At 47.7% G+C, this 19,093-nt stretch overlaps 1 protein-coding gene across 10 annotated transcripts in view; it reads right to left on the bottom strand.

Moving 5' to 3' along the window:
* LOC105489374 (zinc finger and BTB domain containing 7C) overlaps positions 1-19,093 on the bottom strand; it is a 383,672-nt gene that overhangs the window by 102,391 nt on the left and 262,188 nt on the right. The window contains exon 1 of one of the 10 annotated variants that reach the window (XM_011754129.3): positions 6,499-10,268. The exons of 8 other annotated variants lie outside the window; for them this stretch is intronic. The gene's annotated coding sequence lies outside the window, so the exon portion shown is untranslated. Of the gene's footprint in view, positions 1-6,115; positions 6,285-6,498; positions 10,269-19,093 lie in introns of those variants that run through there. One more of the 10 variants, XM_011754130.3, reaches the window with a different exon arrangement.

Raw genomic sequence — 19,093 nt, 5'->3', positions numbered from 1 at the left:
CCTTGCCCTTGAAGAGTGTGACTGTCTTACCAAGTAACGGCCATTTGTGTGACTCCGCTCCTCTGAGAAGTTGGAAAAATGGTCCTCAGCACTCAGAATGGTCAAAGCTGAACTTCAGAAACCATCTACAAGGGCTCTCTCCATCATTTTCAGCAGCAGAAGCCCTCTTTTATAAACACAATTTTGTGCAGACCCAGACCCATGCAGATCTGTTGTGCTTCAGCCAGCTGTGTGAATCCCCGTGGAGAACACCAGCGTAATCCATCCAACTCCCCAGTTCAAGTCAGGAAACTGAGGCACACAGAGGTTAAAAAGTGTTCTCAGACTTCACCACAATCCCCTGCAGGCAGCTGGTGGCCTCCCTTGAGATTCAACTTCAGTACTTCTTGGGTAGGCATGGGCATCTATAATGTTTTATTTATTTTTTATTTTTTTGAAATGGAGTCTTGCTCTGTCACGGAGGCTGGAGTGTAGTGGTCCCATCTTAGCTCACTGCAACACCCACCTCCTGGGTTCAAGCGATTCTCCTGCCTCCGCCCCCCTAGTAGCTGGGATTACAGGTGCTCACCACCACACCTGGCTAATTTGTGTATTTTTAGTAGAGATAGGGTTTCACCATGTAGGTCAGGCAGGTCTCGAACTCCTGACCTCAAGTGATCCGCCTGTCTCCGCGTCCCAAAGTGCTGGGATTACAGGCGTGAGCTATGGTGCCTGGCGTGTAATCTTTCAAAAGACTTTATAGGTGATTGCAACATGTAATCAGGTTTAGAAACTGCTGGACTAAGGGACTAAGCACTATTTGATGGTGAAGAGTCCATTCACAGCAGAGTGTAGTCCAGGCTGCTCTTGGGCCATACAAGCCAAACTCCATTACAATAACTTCCAGGAAGCACTGGGATTCATTTCTGGTCTTCAGGTTTGGCTACACTGAACATGATGCCATAGAATGGCTAATGACCAGGACTTAGGATGTTCTAATGAAAAGATAATTTTTTAAAAAAATTTTTAAATATTTGGTAGTCTTCAAACTAGGTGAGTTCCTAGTTTGTCTTTGTTAAGAGTTAGTTATCCTGGTCAGTCCCATAGGCATAAAACTGGGATAAAATGATTTCATTGTGGAGCTGAAATATCAGCATGAAATAGAGTACCCAGCCATACAAAGCCAATGTCTTATAGGAACATAGAGGGAAAGCTCAGTATAGAGCTCTGGGACATGCAAAGGAAACACCAGGGTGTGCAGGATGTTCAAGAGGTCTGAATGGCTCTCACTATACCTACAGAAAGCAAGCATGACTGAGCTGATCCCAGAATATTTCCTGGCTACTGCTCCCTTGAGCATATAAACCCTTAAAAATAGGATGGCTACAATAAAAAGGCCATATTATCAACAAGTGTTGGTGAGGATATGGAGAAACTGGAACCATCACATACCTGCCAGTGGGAATGTAAAATGGTACGGCCACTGTAAAAAAAACATTCTGGTAGTTTCCCAAAGGGTAACTATCCAGTTACCACATGAACCAGCAATTCCACTCCTAGGTATATACCCCAAAGAAATGAAAATCTGGGTCCACACAAAAACTTGCAGATGATTGTTCAAAACAGCATTACTTACAAAAGCCAAATATGGAAACAACCTAAATATCCATCATGGGTAAATGGACTTACCCATGATGGGCAAATACCATTAGGAATGGGTAAATAAAATATGGTATATCCATACAAGGAATATTCAGCAATAAAGAGAAATGAAGTACTAATGCATGCTACAAAGCTAATGACTCAAAAGTGGTAGGTTAGTTGAAAGACACTAGTCACAAAAGACCACATATTATCTGATTCTATTTATATGAAAGGTCCAGAATAGGCAGATCTATAGAGACAAAAGGTAGATTATTGGTAACCCAGGACAGGGGCTTGGGGTGAAATGGGCAGCGACTGCTAATGGGTACAGTATTTCCTTTGGAGTAATCAAATACTATAAAACTCATAATGGTAATGGTTACACAGTCCTGCAAATGTGCTAAAAACCATTGAATTTACACTTTAAATGGGTAGATTATACGCCATGTGAATTACATCGCAATAAATCTTATTTACTGTTTTGTTAAGAAAAACAGAAACAAATCAAGCATTAGAAAAGTTTCTATTGCTTAGGTTCTATCTAATAGACGCAGCCTCTGCTAGACTTCCCTAGGGCTTATGGATGGCAAGTGTCAACAGGAGCTGAGACCACTGTCATCTCTCCAGTGACCCCTTCCAGTGGCTCCAGAAAAACCAATGGACCAAACTGTTGTCTCCAGAAACAATTTAACAGAATTGTCAGCCAGAATCCACAGCCAAGAAAGCAATAGCCCTGCATGTATGTGTACAACGCATATGTGTAGGCAGCACAGATTTTCCTGAAGGCCAAGTCCAGTTATATGATATCATTTGGGAGGGTCACATGTACATTTGCATCTGGTTTGCATCTAATTTGGAAAAGCTGACATAGATCGTGTACCATATTATTAGGTAATTTTTCAAGTTTGGAGTCTCAGAGTTGCTCCACTCAATTTGTTCAGTGGATGGACTCAGTTATTGACTGATGAATTACAGCTTGCTCTGGGGTTCCTGGCCTAGGAGGGGCAGCCTGTGGTCATGCACGCTTTCCTGTTCTGTGCTCCATGCACACACAAGCCAAGCCACCATTGGGGGGCAGCTCTTAACCCACAGGGAGAGCCTCCTTCTCACTAGCTGGCTTCCAGCATAGAGGAGGGAGGTGCATGGGTGAGGATGAGGTGGAGGGAGCCCACTCTAGCTGATCCCCTTCCAAGCAAGGCCTACATGGAGGGGGCCTTCCAAATGGAACAAAAGGGAAAATGACAGAAGAGAGCAAGCATTCCTATTTATCTAAACACAGGATCAAGATGTACAGCGGGAAAGTGAAATTATGCTGCAATTTTGAAAGTCATCCACTGAAGATAAACTCTCCTTTCAAAGGAATTACTCATTTCACTCCATCATGATACCTCAGGGTCTATCAGTATTCAAATTTATTAAGCAATAACATGCAGAATGCATGATATAAAGGGCCTGTTTCATCACCCATTCCCCACGCTATTTTTTTTTTTTTTTTTTTTTTTGCTGTCATGAGAAGTGCAGCAAGTTAAAAATCAAACAAAAACTAACAAGCACATACACACAAGATGGAAAAGAAATCCTCCATGGAAGTTACTATGAAACAGGCGGCTTTAGAAAGGAAAAACACAATCTCTGACTAATATGAAGGAGACTCCAAATTGCTCTTGGCAACAATCTCTCAACCCGATTCCCCTCCCTCTATTCATCTCCACAGTTCCCAGCCAAAGGAAAATAAACTGAACAGCTCTCTCCCCGGCCCAACCTGTAGGGCTGCCTGGCTGAGCAAGGGCTGAGCAAACAAACATCCCCATGCAATTATACACCTGTGTAATTGCTGTAAACACTGGGACAGCCAGCCGGGTGCTCACTGCCCTTATCAAGCTGATTATCTCAATATTGGGGGAAAATGCCTTTATTCTGGCAGACGACATCAAGGTAGTATGCAATATGATCTTGTGACCTCAAACCCAGGAATTTTTTTTTTTTTTAAGAAAAAAAAGAAGAAACAAATTATTCTTCTAGCAAGAGTCAGTAACAATTCTGGGGAAGGAAAGTCCCAGAGCATCACTCAGATGGGTAATAGCTTCAAGGCAAGATTTATCAGTTCACCTTCCTCACAAAAGTGATAGTTAATTTTAGAGGTAGTTATCTTACACCTATTACACCATTCAGGATGGAAGGAGAGTTAACAGGCCAAACGCCCCAGATTATTTATGGCTGCTCTGTCTCAAACATCCATCCAACACCATTCTATTAGGACAGATATGTCTGGTCAGCTAAAACGAAGGAGGACAGGATTCTCAGGAAATGGCATTGTAAGTGGAGATGTAAGTGGATGAAGGGTCTTTCAGTTGAGTCCTAAAACCGCCCCAGAAGGCCAAGATGAGCTGCTCTGTGAACCATGTATGGTCTAGAGACTTGGGTTCTAGTCTTGGCTTTGCTACCAACAAGTCCTGTGAATGTGGGCAAGCTTCCCTCCCCAAGGTTAAGGGCAGGTGCTTGAAGCTGAATTCGAGTCCTATGAAAATGCCATCCTGGCCACCAGGAAGTGGGCAGATGCATCAGGAGGATGACGCCCTGGGACAGTTCTCAGTCTGGCCAGCACTGATCCAAAGAGATGCCAGTCCTCTCATAAACTGTTTGAGCTGCTTCTTGTCATCTCCAGCTGGCAGGTGGCAAAAGTGCAGACTCTTTGAAACCCGCAACTGTAAACCCTAAATGAATAATCTGAACAGCAGGGGCTCAAACGGCTTCCTGGGTACTTGGGGCAGAGGCTGACTGTGTTGTATGCACTCCACTGCATTCCCTTGAACCAGGGACAAGTCCTGGTAACTGCAGCATGGAGACTCCAGTTATTTTAACTTCCCTGCTCCTTCCTCTCCTTCCTTCTCCCTCTCCTCCTCTACATCCAGGCCTCCTGCTGCTGCTTCTCAGCAGCAATGCTTCCCAGGCTCCTTCCTGGGCTCCATCTCACTTCATCCAACCCTTTGAGGGTTGCACTATTACTACTACTATTCCCATTGACAGAGGCCAGAGATCCGGTCTGATTTCACTTACTGATGTATGCCCAGCACTTAGCATGGTACCTGGACACATACAGTAAACAATACAACAGTGTTGAATAAATGACTGATTGTTTGGAAAGACAATGACATTCAAAAAAAGTTAATATTAAATGTAACACATACTATTTTCTGTTGTACTATAAGTATACCAGGGTGATTCCTGTCTCCCAATTAAAGTGTAAGATTCTAAAACATGTGGGGTACAATGAGTGGCTTTGAATCCTGCCTCTGCTACTACCTGGACAATGTACTTAATCCATTTGAGCCTCAGTTTCCCTATCTGCAAAGTGGGGCTAATGATTCATATCTGATGTGACCTAATATGAGTCTTTTTTGGGAGAGTGGGTTCTTTGTCTATGCAGCTCAGGTTGTGCCTTAAGGGGGAGGACGGCACTGGGGGCTACTTTCCTTTCCTAGAGTTTCACCCAGTGGGGGTTCCTGAGCCTTTCTAAGCCCAGAGAGGATTTAACTGGGTGAAAGAAGGGGGACAGAGGGAGTGGAGCTGAAACTTGAACCTGGCAGAGCCTTTACCACCTCCAAGCCAGCGCGCCCCTCCCCCTTCCAAAAAATCTTCATCTCATCTGGAGAAACTGCCCGCTTGTTTCAATCACTTCCTTTCCATTTTCAAAATTCCGCATTTAGAAGAACTGGAAGTGGTCTACCACTAGCCGACCAGTAAGTCGCTGGAGTGGGGCTTCCTTCTGCGTGGAGCTGGGTACCAGCTATTAAAAGAAAGAAGGCAGCCACCCGCTGCCTACCTGCCTGTCAGCACACAGCCGGGACAACGGAAGCCAGGAACAGAAAGGAACGACCCCGGAGCCCTCACCACAGAGCACGGAGTGGTGCACCCGACGACGCTCCATGCTACGCGCAGGGTGGGCGGCGGGGGCTGTGGGTGCTGGGATGGGGGGAAGCTCTCTCCATCGTTCTTCCCAGGCCAGCCCTGCGGCGGCTGCGCCCGCCTGCAGGAACTCAGGCGCTCCAGAGGGTGACGCGGGCCCGGGCGCCCGCGGGAGTAGGGACGCACGGGGTCAGTACTTAGGCGCCACCCACACCGGGCCGCCTCCGGAGCTGGAAGACTTGCCTTCCAGCTCGACTCGCCTGCTCGGGTGGGAGTGCTCCCCATCCACTCACCCCCAGGTTGGCGCTCAGGGAAGGACCCCCCACCCACCCAGTTCAGCCCGCGATTCAAGCCCAGGGACCTGACGGGACTCCCGCCCCTCACCGAGCTGGACTTCTGCCAGTCGCTCCTTTAATTTCCACTCGTATCGCCGGACCTCGACTTTAGCCAAATTGCCATGGCTTTTGTCCCCCCTCCCACTCGCCCCCAAGTTTTTCATCTGACGCTCGGGAGAACCAAGCATTCTTGGGGGAGACAATTTAAACTACCAGTGTACACCCGCAACTCCCTCTCGGAGTGCCCTTACGTTCCTTCCGCTGGCCCCTCGCCCCAAAGGAGCCCGCTGGCGTGGGCCAGCGGTAATGGGGCAACGGCAAGAGTTGCTCTCTGCAGAGTTCCAGATCCTCTCTCCTATTTCGGGGGAGGTGCGCAGCCCCACGCCCCGCAGGAGCTCCGGCGAGGCGGGGGTTTGCACGCCTTGCGGACGCCGCCACCCGCGCCAGCCGGAGCCGCCCCGCGGCCACCCGGCCACAGGGTCCCCGCAGCGTGTAGCGAGAATGCCCGCAGCGCCCGAGCTCTCCCGGCCGCCCGGAAGGGCTTCCTCCCCACCCCCTCCCCACGGCCCGGCCGCTGGGCTCCCCAGAGCCCCAATCCCAGCCTCGAGGCAGTCCGAGTTCGACGCAGACCCACCTGGCCGCCCGGGGGACGCCGCGCTGGTGCCCGGGCAGTGTCCTGAGCGCCGCCAGGGTCCCAGGCTGGGAATCCACGCGGCCGCGCTGCTCGGGGGAGCCTGCTGCAGCCGGCGGGAGGTTGTCATTGATTCGTGCTGGGCGAGTTAAGCCATTCCAGGAGTGGTTTTGAGCGAGCACTCCCTCCCCTCCCTCCAACCAGAAGTATTTGGCCGGGAGCCCCTTTGGTCCACCTGTACTGTCAAGCGCAGGACAGGACGATCTCACCACTCGCGCTTTACGCTTCACTTTATGACACCAAATTAAGCTCTTTGGAAAAGGTAAAGCAGAAATAAAGGCAAGGGCGGTGGAGGAGCTTTTCTTGATTTTCTTTTCCCCTCTTTTCTCCCGGGTTCCTCCGTTTTGTTTTTTGTGGGTTCCCCCCCCTTTCTCTAGTACTTCATAAAATGACTTACCACTTATCTCAAAGCAAGGGAGGCTTTTTATTATTATTGTTTTATTCAATTCAGCGTGTCTGTCTTTTTAGAGGCAATTTTATTTCCATTTGCCTGAAACCTAAGCCCAATAAAATTACTAGAATTATATGTTTTCTCCTTACAGGGTCGTGAGTGTAACTTAACCAAATCAAACACTGCACAGCAATCCTTTAAGTAACAAAAAAAGAGGGAGTGCAGGAAGTAACCACAGAACTGCAGCTCCCTCCTCCGCTGGGGGTCATGAGACCTTGTGGGTAGGACCCACAGACACCCCTTCCCCTCAAACAAACACATATCACGCAGGCTGACTCAGAAATGCCAACCGGAGGTTCCAGCAGCCCACACTGGGTGGGCCAGCCACCAATCACAGAGGTGTGGCCAAACACCCTCTCCCAGGCCTTTCCTTCAAACCTCACACAAACCTTCCCTTCAAGCCTTCTTGAAAACTGCCACCTGGGAGGCTCTGGCCAGCTGGGTGCTGTCAGGCCTCTTTTACCCTGGAACTGACTGGTCACCTGGAGGAAATAACCACTAACGCCTTGATACCTCTGCTGACTGTTCTCAGAAATGGGGGGAGAGCCAGGGGAGCGAATCTTTCCTGTTGATCATCTTCCCCCCGTGTCATGGAAAACAAGCACAAAACAAAGGAGTCCAATGAGGTGCTTGGCCTTCCGTGGCCTCTGCCACTCTTCCTGGGCAGGCCATGAGCCTTAAAGCATCCTGAAACCAGAAGTAAATCTCAAAGGTACATTGGCCATGAAGGTCCAGGGATGAGGTTGTGATTTGCAGAATCCCAGAAAGATGGTACAGACAAAACTATCTCCTCCAACAGGTGCCCCTTGCCTGAAATTCCAATGTTACAGATTCATTCCTTCTCGGGATATGCCCTGCAGGAAGCCTGCCCCAGAGAGGCAGGCAAACTTGCTTCAGGAAGGCAGGAAGGGTCAGGTCTGTCTCTGTGGTTCCCTGTAAAACTGTGAATAACCACCGCTGCAGGCAGGGGAGTAGGCGTCGCCACAATGGACTAGAATGCATCTGTCAGACTCTCCATGCTGTGGAAAGAGGGCTGTGGACTGCTGCGCCAGGGGAGAGAGAGGCTGGGCGGCCAGGATGTGGTGGGAAGAGGCTGCTAGGTCAGGGAATTGGGTGCTGAAGGGAAGAAGCGGGGGTGCTTCATCAGAGCAGGTGGACAGTTTCCAAGATTGGATGACTCCATAGCTTTTTATCAAAAACCAGGTACTCCCGGAACACCCAAGCCAAAGACTGAGAAGTCAAATCCCTTTGTCCACAAAGGCACTAGTTAAATATCCAATGAAGCGTAACTCCACACTCCACTCCCAGACCCAGGAGGTAAAGGTGCCAACACATGACCTGGATGGAATCAGTATGAATCCAGAAGTGTTTGCTGAGTGCCCATAAAGGGTTTGCCTCAATGGCCTGGGTGGAGGTGGGGTGGGTGCAGTGCAGTGCCAACCTTGGAGCCTCTCATCTTGTGGAGCAGATAAAGCACAGGCGGACTGGACAGTGGGGCAAGGTGCATCCACCACCCCGTGGGTGCATAAGGAACAGGGCAGTGCTTTTGCAGAGCAGTTAGTAAGGCAGGCTCACAGGGACCGGGCTCCAGGAGGAGTGAGGCTGTCTGGCCTGGAAGATGGTGCTGCAGGGAGCAGGAGAGGAGGGCATGTCAGGTGGGGAAGTGGAGGCAAGAGGGGGGAGTCACGGAGGAAAGCCAGCAGCTGGCCTGGCTCAGAGGGTTCTCTCAGTGGTTACGACGACAGGAGGGGGTCTATGGGGTAGAGCCAGTTTATGGGTACAGCTTCCGGCTGAAAGGAAAGAGTACAGGGCAGGGCCTGATTTGGAGAGGAGGAAGGATGGGAGCACCTTTTCAAATCCAGCTGGAGCGGGATGTGGGAGGGAAGCTGTAGGGAGGGGTGTGCAGAGTTGAGGTGCCCAGCCCAGCCTACCCCTAGGCGGCTCCTCCTAGCCAGGGCTCCAGACCCTGGACTGGAAGGAGTGTCTGGGTAGGCTATGGGTGGGGCCAGGGCCAATGATATTGCAGCCAAGAGCCTGGGGAGAGCTGGCTGCTGTCCAGCCCACCGGCTGGGTCCTGCAGTGGACAGTGAATGCCACTCCTCCCTCCCCCTAATCACTGTGTGTGTGTGCCCTGCTGGGACACACCCTTTGGAATGGCTCTGGGCACAAAGTGGGGAGCGCCGCCCCACCAGCTCCAGCCTCCCTCGGTGCCAGCTGCCTCCTGGGAACAGGAACATAAAGCAGTCTCAGTGAAGTGGGTGGGGAGAGGGGGCTGGGGGAGGCTCCCAAAGCCACCCACAGAAGGGGCTCTGGGTGCACCAGACTCCAGATCTGAGTGTGCATTTCCTTTTGGGTCCGGGTTCCTTCCTAGGCCCTCTTTGGCCTCCTCCTTCTCCTCTTCCTCAGCTCCCTTCCTCCAGCCCTAGCCCTTCTCAGCCCCTACCTCTGGCTCCCCGCCTTCCCAGTTCAGGTCAGCCAGAGCACGTGGAAGCCCGCTGGCTTCACAGGGCAAGGCTGCCCCGACTTTCACAGCTGGCTCCAAACTCAACTCACTCGTGTTCCAGTGAGGATGAAAGCTCCTACTTCAACCACCAAGCGTGGCTCAGAAGGCTAAACAGAAGCACATAAGCAAACATGCTACTGTCTTAACTTGAAACCTCAGCAGGGCCTAGTCATCGGCTGGGGTTGTGATGTAGGCACACAACAGCTTTGTGCCCACAAGCACACACAGATACAGAGTGTCTGCACACATGTGCATAAAGAGGCAGACACATGTATGAGCTCTGTGATCTGCAGAGAGTAATACTAATATTGATGAGGGCCTCTGCCCTTACTCCTTGCAACCACACGGTGAGGTAGATCTTGTTATTTCCTCCATCTTACTGATAAGGAAACTGGGGCTCAGAGAGGTTTCACAACTTGTTTAAGGTCCCACTGCCTGACATATGATAAAACTGGACATCACACTCCATCTTTGTGATTCTGGTGACCCAAGGCAACCCTGGGGTTCAAGCTCTGGCTCTTTGTCTGGTTCATACAATTGGTTTCCTAAGGGGCAGTGTGGTTTGCTGATGCATGCCTCAGTTTCTCCTTCTGAACAAGCAGAGTAATGACTCTTCCTGAACCCGAGGGTATTGTTAGGCAGAATGAGGCTGAGATGGAGGTTGGCCTTTGGTAGAGTGCTGAAGCAAGTCATCCTACAGGATGTGCAGACACAGGATGAGTGGTACTCAAGCCAGAAACTCAGCGCCACCCTTGCTGCCTCCCTCTCCTTCCTGGCCCCCACCCCCGCCCCCAGCCAAACCATCCACCAGCGAGTCTGTCTCTAAAATAGAGCTCGAACCTACCCTCTTCCTGCCACCTCTGCCACTGCCGCCCTTGGCCGAGCCTCTATCCCCTCTCACCTTGACTTCTGCGGGCACCTCCTAAGTGGTCTCTCTGCCCCATTCCTGTCCTGCTCCTTCAGCCCAAAGCCACACGACTGCCAAAGCAATCCACTTAAAACAGGTATCTGGTCCTGTCATAGGGTACTTACATGCACTTTATACTACTCACCATAGCCCGCAAGGCCCTTCTCTCGCCAAACTCCCCGCACCCCATACTTCAATCACAGACAGGCACCCCTCCTTCCTTCTCCTTCCTGCTGTGGGACTTGGCTTATGCAAATTTCCCAGGCTGAAATGCTCCCCCAACTTTGGGTCTTGCAGGAATGTCACCTCTTCAGAGAGGGCTTTCCTGACCACAGATAAATTAGGATCTTGTAGCCCATTATCTAGCTCAGACCCTTGATCAAAGGATTCATGCTTGCATTGATTTTATTATTTGACGGTCCCTCCCACTAGAATGTAGGCTACTTGAGGGCAAGGACCCATGCATCTTTTCTTACTGTATCGTGTCTGGTATGTCATTGGCCCCAGGCAGGTATGTGTGGAACAGGTGTTTATTGAGAGAATCCTAGATCTGGGAAACAGAAGGACTGGATCTTGTCTTGATGAAATTCTTCCATTGTAGAGAAAATTTGTGAATCAGCGGGGAAAATAATAGGCTAATATTTATGGCATCATGGTGGCATGGGCAGTGGGTCAGTCTTTCTTTTGCTGGAGTGAAGATTTCACACTGTATTTAACAGGCTCCACCTGTCATTCCTCCTTGTATTTCTTGGATGCTCAACAAATGTTTAATTGAATTTTGAGAAAAACTGAAAGAAAATGCAACCAGTTCAAGGGAGGAGGGACATACCAAGCATTTTCCTTTGTGGCCCCTCTGGCTTCCTGTCCAATCACAGGCTACGACCTCACCGTTCTGAAGTCCACTGTTTGTATATTAGCACCTGTGGATTGTAATGGCATGGCTCTATCACTTTCATCCACAGATCAGATTTTATTGAAATGTATTAAATGGCAATTTGAAATAACAATACATTGCTGTTTAGCATCGAGAACAGACAGGGAGCCACGAACTGAAGCTAAGCTACACTTTAACAGCCCTTTATATGGTCACTGAGTTTACCCAAATCTGTTAGTTGCCAAGGCTACATACATTTCTGCTACTGTGTTTTAGGGGGGCGACCCAGCCATTTGGAACCTATCAGCCATTTGCCAAACCCCATCAAACTCCTCCACTTCTTCCAGAACATAATGATGATGCAGAGAAACGGAGTCCTTTGGCCTTACTGGCCTTTGGCTGCCCTGTCCTGCAGGGGCTGCAAGGTAAGGAAGGGCAAGGAGCTGTGGCCCCAGAGGGAGGACTGGGTGCTGGCAGAGCCTGCCTCCCATTTAGGAGCACTCGGAGACCAGCCAGTGCTTGTCCGAGGCCCTGGGGAACCTCCGAGGAGGGGGTGTGGGCCAAGCACAGGTGCTGGGTTGTTCTCTCTGCGGGAAAGTACCCTGCCAGGCTGGGGTGCAGGGCAGGGCTCCGAGCCTGGCTGGCTGCACAGTAGGCTGTGCAGGGTCCCAGCCCTCTGCTCACAGCCTGAGGGCCCCAGGGCTGCCAGGGCCTCGCCCTCCTCCCAGACTGTATCAGGTAACACCATCAGGCACCCACTGTGGGAGGAGGGGAGGGTGCCAGGCAGGAGCTTCAGGTAAGCCTGGCTTGTGGGGAGGAGTGGGGGGTGGCTGGGCCTGTCACCATGGATCCCAGAGGAGGAGGGCTTGGTCAGAATTTGGTCAAGGTGGGATAGTGGCAGGAAAGGGGGTGGCACCACTAGCTAGGGGAGGCAGATTCCCTCTTATCTTCCTTCCTCCCTCCCTCCTTCCTCCACTCCTCCCTCTCTCCCTTCTTGACTCTTCCTTCCTATTCACCTTCCTTCTCCCTTCCTCTTCCTTTCACTCCTCTCTCCCTTCCCTTCACAGGCATGTACTACCTATTCTGTGCCCCACGCTACTCCAGGCTTTGGCTATAAAGTGGTGAACAATCCACATGGTCTCCACCCTTATGGAGCTGACCTTCTTCTAGAAGGGGAAAGATAATAAACAGATAAACATCTACCATGAACTCAGGTGGGTGAGTCCAGATCATTTAGCCCCATCCTTAGGCAAACCACTTTTCCATCTACAGCAGCCTCTCACCTCATTTGCTTCCCACCCTCAGGGGCCAGAAGCAGCATTATAGCTCCCATACACAGTGAGGAAGTGGGGCTGAGGGTGGGGAGGCGACTTGCCCGAGGTCACACTGGGGGCACAGGTAGAGCTGCTGCAGTGGAACCTTGGCCACCTGCCTCCCAGGAGAGTGCTCCCTTCCTCCAGCAGGGTCACTGGCACTTACCTCCAAAGCAGGAGAGATTTAATTCTGTGCTTCTAAAGACACTTTCTGTTTTTAAGAAAATATTTATGCACAGAAAACTAAGAAAAAAAAATGCACTAAGAACCTTACCCTAGGACAAACAACTAATTCATTTTATATTAAATTAGCACTTACTGTGTGTAAGCCAGGATCCCTGAGGGTCTAGGCAGCCCCAAGAGCTGAGGTCTGGCTACATTAGCTGCAAACTGTCACCATGACCCACAATCCCTTTGTCAGCTCCAAAGAGCTCACAAAGACTCTCTCCTTCAATAAACCTTAGACAGGTTTCTCTGAGCCCCTCTTGTCCTTGGGCCCTGTCTTTGGCCGGCCTAGTCCAGTTTTAACAAAAATGCTGCTAAGTCAGGTTAGCAAGAATCCCCCATCCCTTGATATCTAATCATCTTGACCTGCTGGCCTGCCTTCTGCAAGAATCCTGTTAAGTCAGTTCAGCGAGGATCCCTTTACCTTTGATGTCTCCTCTTGGTAATTTTCCATCCACTCACCACCCTCTGCATCTTGACTATAAATCCGTACTTGTCTTTGTATTTGGTGTTGAACCCGCATCCCTCTCCCCTATTGCAGTCCGGCTCAACTCTGAATATCACAAGGACAAGCGGGGGTACCCCTATGCAATAGTTCTGAATAGTCTTTAGGCCAGGAGCGGTGGCTCACGCCTGTAATCTTAGCACTTTGGGAGGCTGAGGTAGGCGGATCACTTTAGGTCAGGAGTTGGAGACCAGCCTGGCCAACATGGTGAAAGCCCCGTCTTTACCAAAAATACGAAAATTAGCAGGACATGGTGGCGCCTGCCTGTAATCCCAGCTACTTGGGAGGCTGAGGCAGAAGAATCGCTTGAAGCTGGGAGGCGGGGGTTGCAGTGAGCCAAGACTGTGCCACTGCACTCCAGCCTGGGCGACAGAGCGAGACACCTTTTCAAAAAAAAAAAAAAGAAAAAAAAGAAAAGAAATTTTTTACCATCTTAACAACTACATAAACAAAACTTTTCCTCTCTCTCTTTTTTTTTTTTTTTTTTAGACAGGGTCTCACTTTGTCACCCAGGCTGGAGTGCAGTGGCACAAACAGGGCTCTCTGCAGCGTCAACCTCCCAGGCTCAAGTAATCCTCTGACCTCAGCCTCCCAAGTAGCTGGGACTATAGGTGCATGCCACCATGCCTGGCTAATTTTTGTATTTTGTTGTAGAGACAGGGTTTTGTTATGTTACCCAGGTTGGTCGCAAATTCCTGAGCTCAAGTCATCTGTCTGCCTCAGCCTCCCAAAATACTGGGATGACAGGTGTGAGCCACCACACCAGGCCAATTTTTTTCTTTAATAGTTATGTTGCTGTGACTTGGACAGCCTCAGATTTATCACTGCACCCCTGACCTCTCACTCAGGACTCCAAGTGTGTGTCCTTGAAGCCTTTGTCTTCACTCCCGATTGAGGGATTGGGCAGTCCATGGGTGAGTTCTACTCCTGAGGAAATCCAGTGCTCCAGACGATAGTCCACTGAAGGACACATTTTCATTCTTAAGATTCTGACTGTGCTCTCTGAGGCTGGGTTACAGTCCCAGGTTTCTTAGGTTGAAAGGTACTTATGTGAGAAAGAATCTTCCTGGATGGACATCTTCTTGGCTCTTTTCAGTAGAGATTCATTCCCTGACCCTTGAGAGGGGGCATTCCTGGTTCTTCGGGTAGGCCTCTACTTTAGAATCTGGGTTAGAGACTCAGGCAAACTGAGACTGCGTTGGAGTCCCAGGCATCTTTGTTGGGGAGAAGTCATTAGTTAATAACGTGGGAACTTCTCAGTGGACTGGAAACCGTCTTCTGGAAGCCCTGCTGACTATACGTCCCACAATAATGGCAAAAACTGTCTGCTTCCTTTCTTATTGGCATAATTTACTGGATAACCTAGAACTTCAATGACTTACAACTGGCCCCTCAAAGGCTCATCCCTTCCCATTGCTTTCAATCCTTTCTCCTCCTCTTACCACCCTCATCTTCCCTTCAGCTCTCTGGGCCCTTCAGCATGTCCCCTTTGCCATCTCTCTGCTCACCATTGACACTTCAGCCCCTCAACTCCCTGCAGTCATTTGAACTTTAGACCCCTGTCCTGATTGCGGGTCTCAAGGGACTCAGGGAATCCCTGCTAAGCAACTACATATCAGGGCAAAAGAAAATCTTAAAAGTCTCCTCCACAAATATTGGTAAAAAGCTTTAGCTGTCTTATTGAGCAGGCAACCTTAACTTATCCCATCTGTCAAAACGCAATTCAGATAAAAAGAGGAAGTGGGGCAATAACAAGAGCCAATGATGATATAGATATAGACCAGTGAGCTTTGTATTACTCTGTTTACGTAACTCATGGCTAAAATTTCAGAATAAAAGGTGAAATAGATGGTCTCTATTTGTGTCTATCTGTATGTTTATGTGTGCATGTATGTATGTATATGTGATATTTTTCTACCTCTGGATAGTATTACCAAATTAATATATAAAATATTTTATGAGACCTCTATTCAAATTGGCTTAAATATACCTTAAGATCTCAGAAATATAGAAACTAATCCAAATGTTTTTCAAGTTCATGTGATGTAGGTAAACCATTGGAAAGTGAGAATAATTTAATATTGCTGGTTTCATAAAATCAGCCATATCTTTTGAGTTATCAACATTGAGTATAATACGATTATACATTTTGTATTTAACTTTTTCCTAGGTTTTTTGCTTTTGTGATTTTTTTGTTTAGATACTTGCCTAAAATGCATGTGTTGTAAAAATAGAAGAGGGAAATAACTTGAGATGATGGCTAGCTTTGTCTAGTGTATTGTGAAATTTTGATAAAAAATTCAAGCATATGTGTCAAGAACATGTGTATTAATTTAAGTGGGATAGAAGTTTTATAAATGGACATTTCAATAATAATTATGTTTCATAATATCTGACTAAAAATTGTTCCCAAAATTTTTTGTAATTTGCAACATGAGACCTATGCTAAATTAAGCAATAGATATTAATTACTAGACCATTTCTAAATAAACTACTGAAACATTAATTACTAAGCATAAGTTTAAGTTTATATACTTTTGGCTACTTATTTTTATCTAGTACAGAGAGGCTATCTGTTTTTGGGTATGTTAATAAACTTATTTTTGCCACCTGAAGAACTGTACTATGATACAACACATACCTATAAAAAATGTAAAATGATATATTCATAAAATTTGCTAGTCTGCTAGATAATCCTGGCATATGACAGACAATTTGCAATTGCCTACCTCACATTCTAAATAAAATCTTGATCTAGAACTGATTTTTAGATTTTCCAGAAGGCCTCTGGGAAATCTCAAAAAAATTTTTCTTTCACCTTGTAAAAAGAGATATTAAAAAAAATTAGGCTTATGTTAATGTTAAATGTTATTTGTATAAATATTTCAGAAATTGTATAAACTTCCAAGAAAATTTTCAGTACACTTGCTGTTGATATGTCCTGGCATAATGTTATCAGTCATAATTTCTGTTATTGTTTAAAACACCATGTGCCACAGAAATCACCAAATTTCCTTGTCAAACACACTCTCATCAGATTAACTATGGCCATTTTAAGTCTCTTGTCATCCACTGATACTTTCTGTTTTATTCTGATTGTTCTCTGAAAGTGTTTTCCACCAACTACAGGCCAGAGTACTTTGTCTTCAATAATCAGGGACTATGCCAGATAGTCTAGGGTACAGGCTTTTGATGGGGTTGCTTCAGTAATTTTTATTTTTGTTTATTTTTTATTTTTATTAATTTATTCTTTTTGAGACAGAGTCTCACTCTGTCACCCAGGCTGGAGTGCAGTGGTGCCATCTTGGCTCATTGCAACCTCCGCCTCCTGGGTTCAAGTGATTCTCGTGCCTCAGCATCCCAAGTATATAGGATTACAGGCATATGCCACCATGTCTGGCTAATTTTTGTGTTTTTTGTAGAAAAAGGGTTTCATCATGTTGGCCAGGCTGGTCTTGAACTCCTGACCTGAAGTGATCTGCCTGCCCCGGCCTTTCGGAGTGCTGGGATTACACGCATGAGCTACTGCACCCAGCCCTGCTTCGGTAATTTTTAAACTATACCACTGAACTTAATCCAGATTTCCAAACTTCTGGTTGACAGGTTCTTAAAACTGCTGACCCAAGATGAAGCAGAGCAAGAGTTAATTACATGGGACTGAATGAACGGATGAAGGATAACTATTGTTTTTGCTTGAATATGATTGCCAGCTTTCAGGAACCTCTTTTCCTTTTCTCTTAAGCTATCTGTGAACTCACAACAGTTTACATTATATATACACACACACACACTCACACACACATACATGTATATATATATACACACACATATATACATATATATATATATATATATTTTTTTTTTTTTTTTTTTTTTTTTGAGAGGGAATCTCACTCTGTCACCCAGGCTGGAGTGCAGTGGTGCAATCTCGGCTCACTACAACCTCTGCCTCCCGGGTGCAAGCCATTCTCCTGCCTCACCCTTTGGAGTAGCTGGGATTACAGGCACGCCACCACACCTGGCTAATTGTTGTATTATTAGTAGAGACGGGGTTTCACCATGTTGGCCAGGCTGGTCTCAAACTCCTGACCTCAGGTGATCCGCTCACCTTGGCCTCCCAAAGTGCTGGTGTTACAGGCATGAGCTGCCGTGCCTGGCCAATGATGCTTTTTTAAAACAGAAATGAAGCATTTCTTTTTCTCCCTGCCTAACCCCTCCAGAATTCAAAATTCTTTTTTTGAGCAGGGGTGGGGAGTTGGAGGGACAAAGTTTTGCTCTGTCACCCAGGCTGGAGTGCAATGGTGTGATCTCAGCATACTGCAACCTCCACCTCCTGGGTTCAAGTCATTCTCCTGCCTCAGCCTCCTGAGTAGCTGGGATTACAGGCACCTGCCACCACAGCTAACTTTTTTTTTTTTTTTTTTTTTTTTTTTGCATTTTTTAGTAGAGATGAGGTTTCACCATGCTGGCCAGGCTGGTCTCGAACTCCTGACCTCAGGTGATATGCCTGCCTCAGGCTCCCAAAGTGTGGGGATTATAGGCGTGAGCCATTACACCTGGCCAGTAATTCTTATCAAATGTTCTCATCTTCATGGAATATATTTATTTGCACAAGTTCAATAAGAATCTGTCCTCCTTCTAAAAGGACATGATGGGAAATACTGGTTATATAACCAAGGCGTTGACTGGAATGTCATATTTGAAACTGATGCATTAGATATGACCAGACAGTCTTAAGGAACTGAAGTGGACTTGACGGACCCAGTGCTTACAATACCTTCTAGGGAAAGCCAGCCTGGTACCTGACTTACAGTGTCCTCAGCATTACAGATGAGTAAAGAAGGTCACTTCCTGCCAGGCCCAGGAGGCTTAGGGTATTTTGGGAACTTCAGGAAGAGAAGATTTACCCAAAATCTGTAGGTGCTACAGGCAAAATCTGGTGATGAGTTCTTGCCTTGCCTTCATAGCTTTCAAAGGTACAATCTGAGATTCCTTATGAAAAGTTCCAGCAAAGCAAATTTAAAAAGGCCTATGGGATCAATTACCATTCTTGCTGCACTTATGTAAGTAATCAGGCCAAAGGTAATGAGACCAGCCTTATTTTATAAAGAACAAGAATCTTACTTTGATTATCTTTGAACCAAAAGAGGAGTGGCTATGAAGAGAAATTTTATAGAAATTTTGACAGAAAACTATAGCACACTCTTGTGGGTTATCAGATTCCTGTCCTGTTCATTGGCTATGAGGTTTTCTTATCCACCTATAAATTAGATTAGATCCTGCCAGCTAACACATTCTGTTAGTGCCCACTTTCCCCTTTGCTAGGTATTTAACTAGGAGGAGGAAGGGTAGTAACAGGGATGGGGAAGATGAGGGCAGGTCTATGTGTGTGTGCATGCGTGTGTGTGTGTGTCAGCGTGTGTGAGCGTGCACCTGTGTGTGCGCGCATGTGTATGTGTGTGCGCAGGTGTGTGTGTGTGCGTGCACATGTGTGTGTGCATGTGTGTGCGTGCACGTGCACATGCTCATCTGTATGCATGTATGCTCATGTGGGTGTAATGTGTGAGGAGCCACAGTGAGTAGAGGGTTCAGAAGCTGGGCTGGGTGGCTGACTGCTAGATGGGGAAGGGGTGAGCACAGCAGTTTCGGTGTTATTTCAACACCAAACAGGGCTCTGACACCCTCCAGGAAAGCATCTTCTCTAGCTGGCTGCAGTATACTGAGGCAGAGATTAGCCTCACCCCTAGTGCTAGTCAGTGT

Source organism: Macaca nemestrina, chromosome 19 (genome assembly GCF_043159975.1).
Source record: "Macaca nemestrina isolate mMacNem1 chromosome 19, mMacNem.hap1, whole genome shotgun sequence".
Lineage (NCBI taxonomy): Eukaryota > Metazoa > Chordata > Mammalia > Primates > Cercopithecidae > Macaca > Macaca nemestrina.
This window is presented reverse-complemented; position numbering and strand designations above follow the sequence as displayed.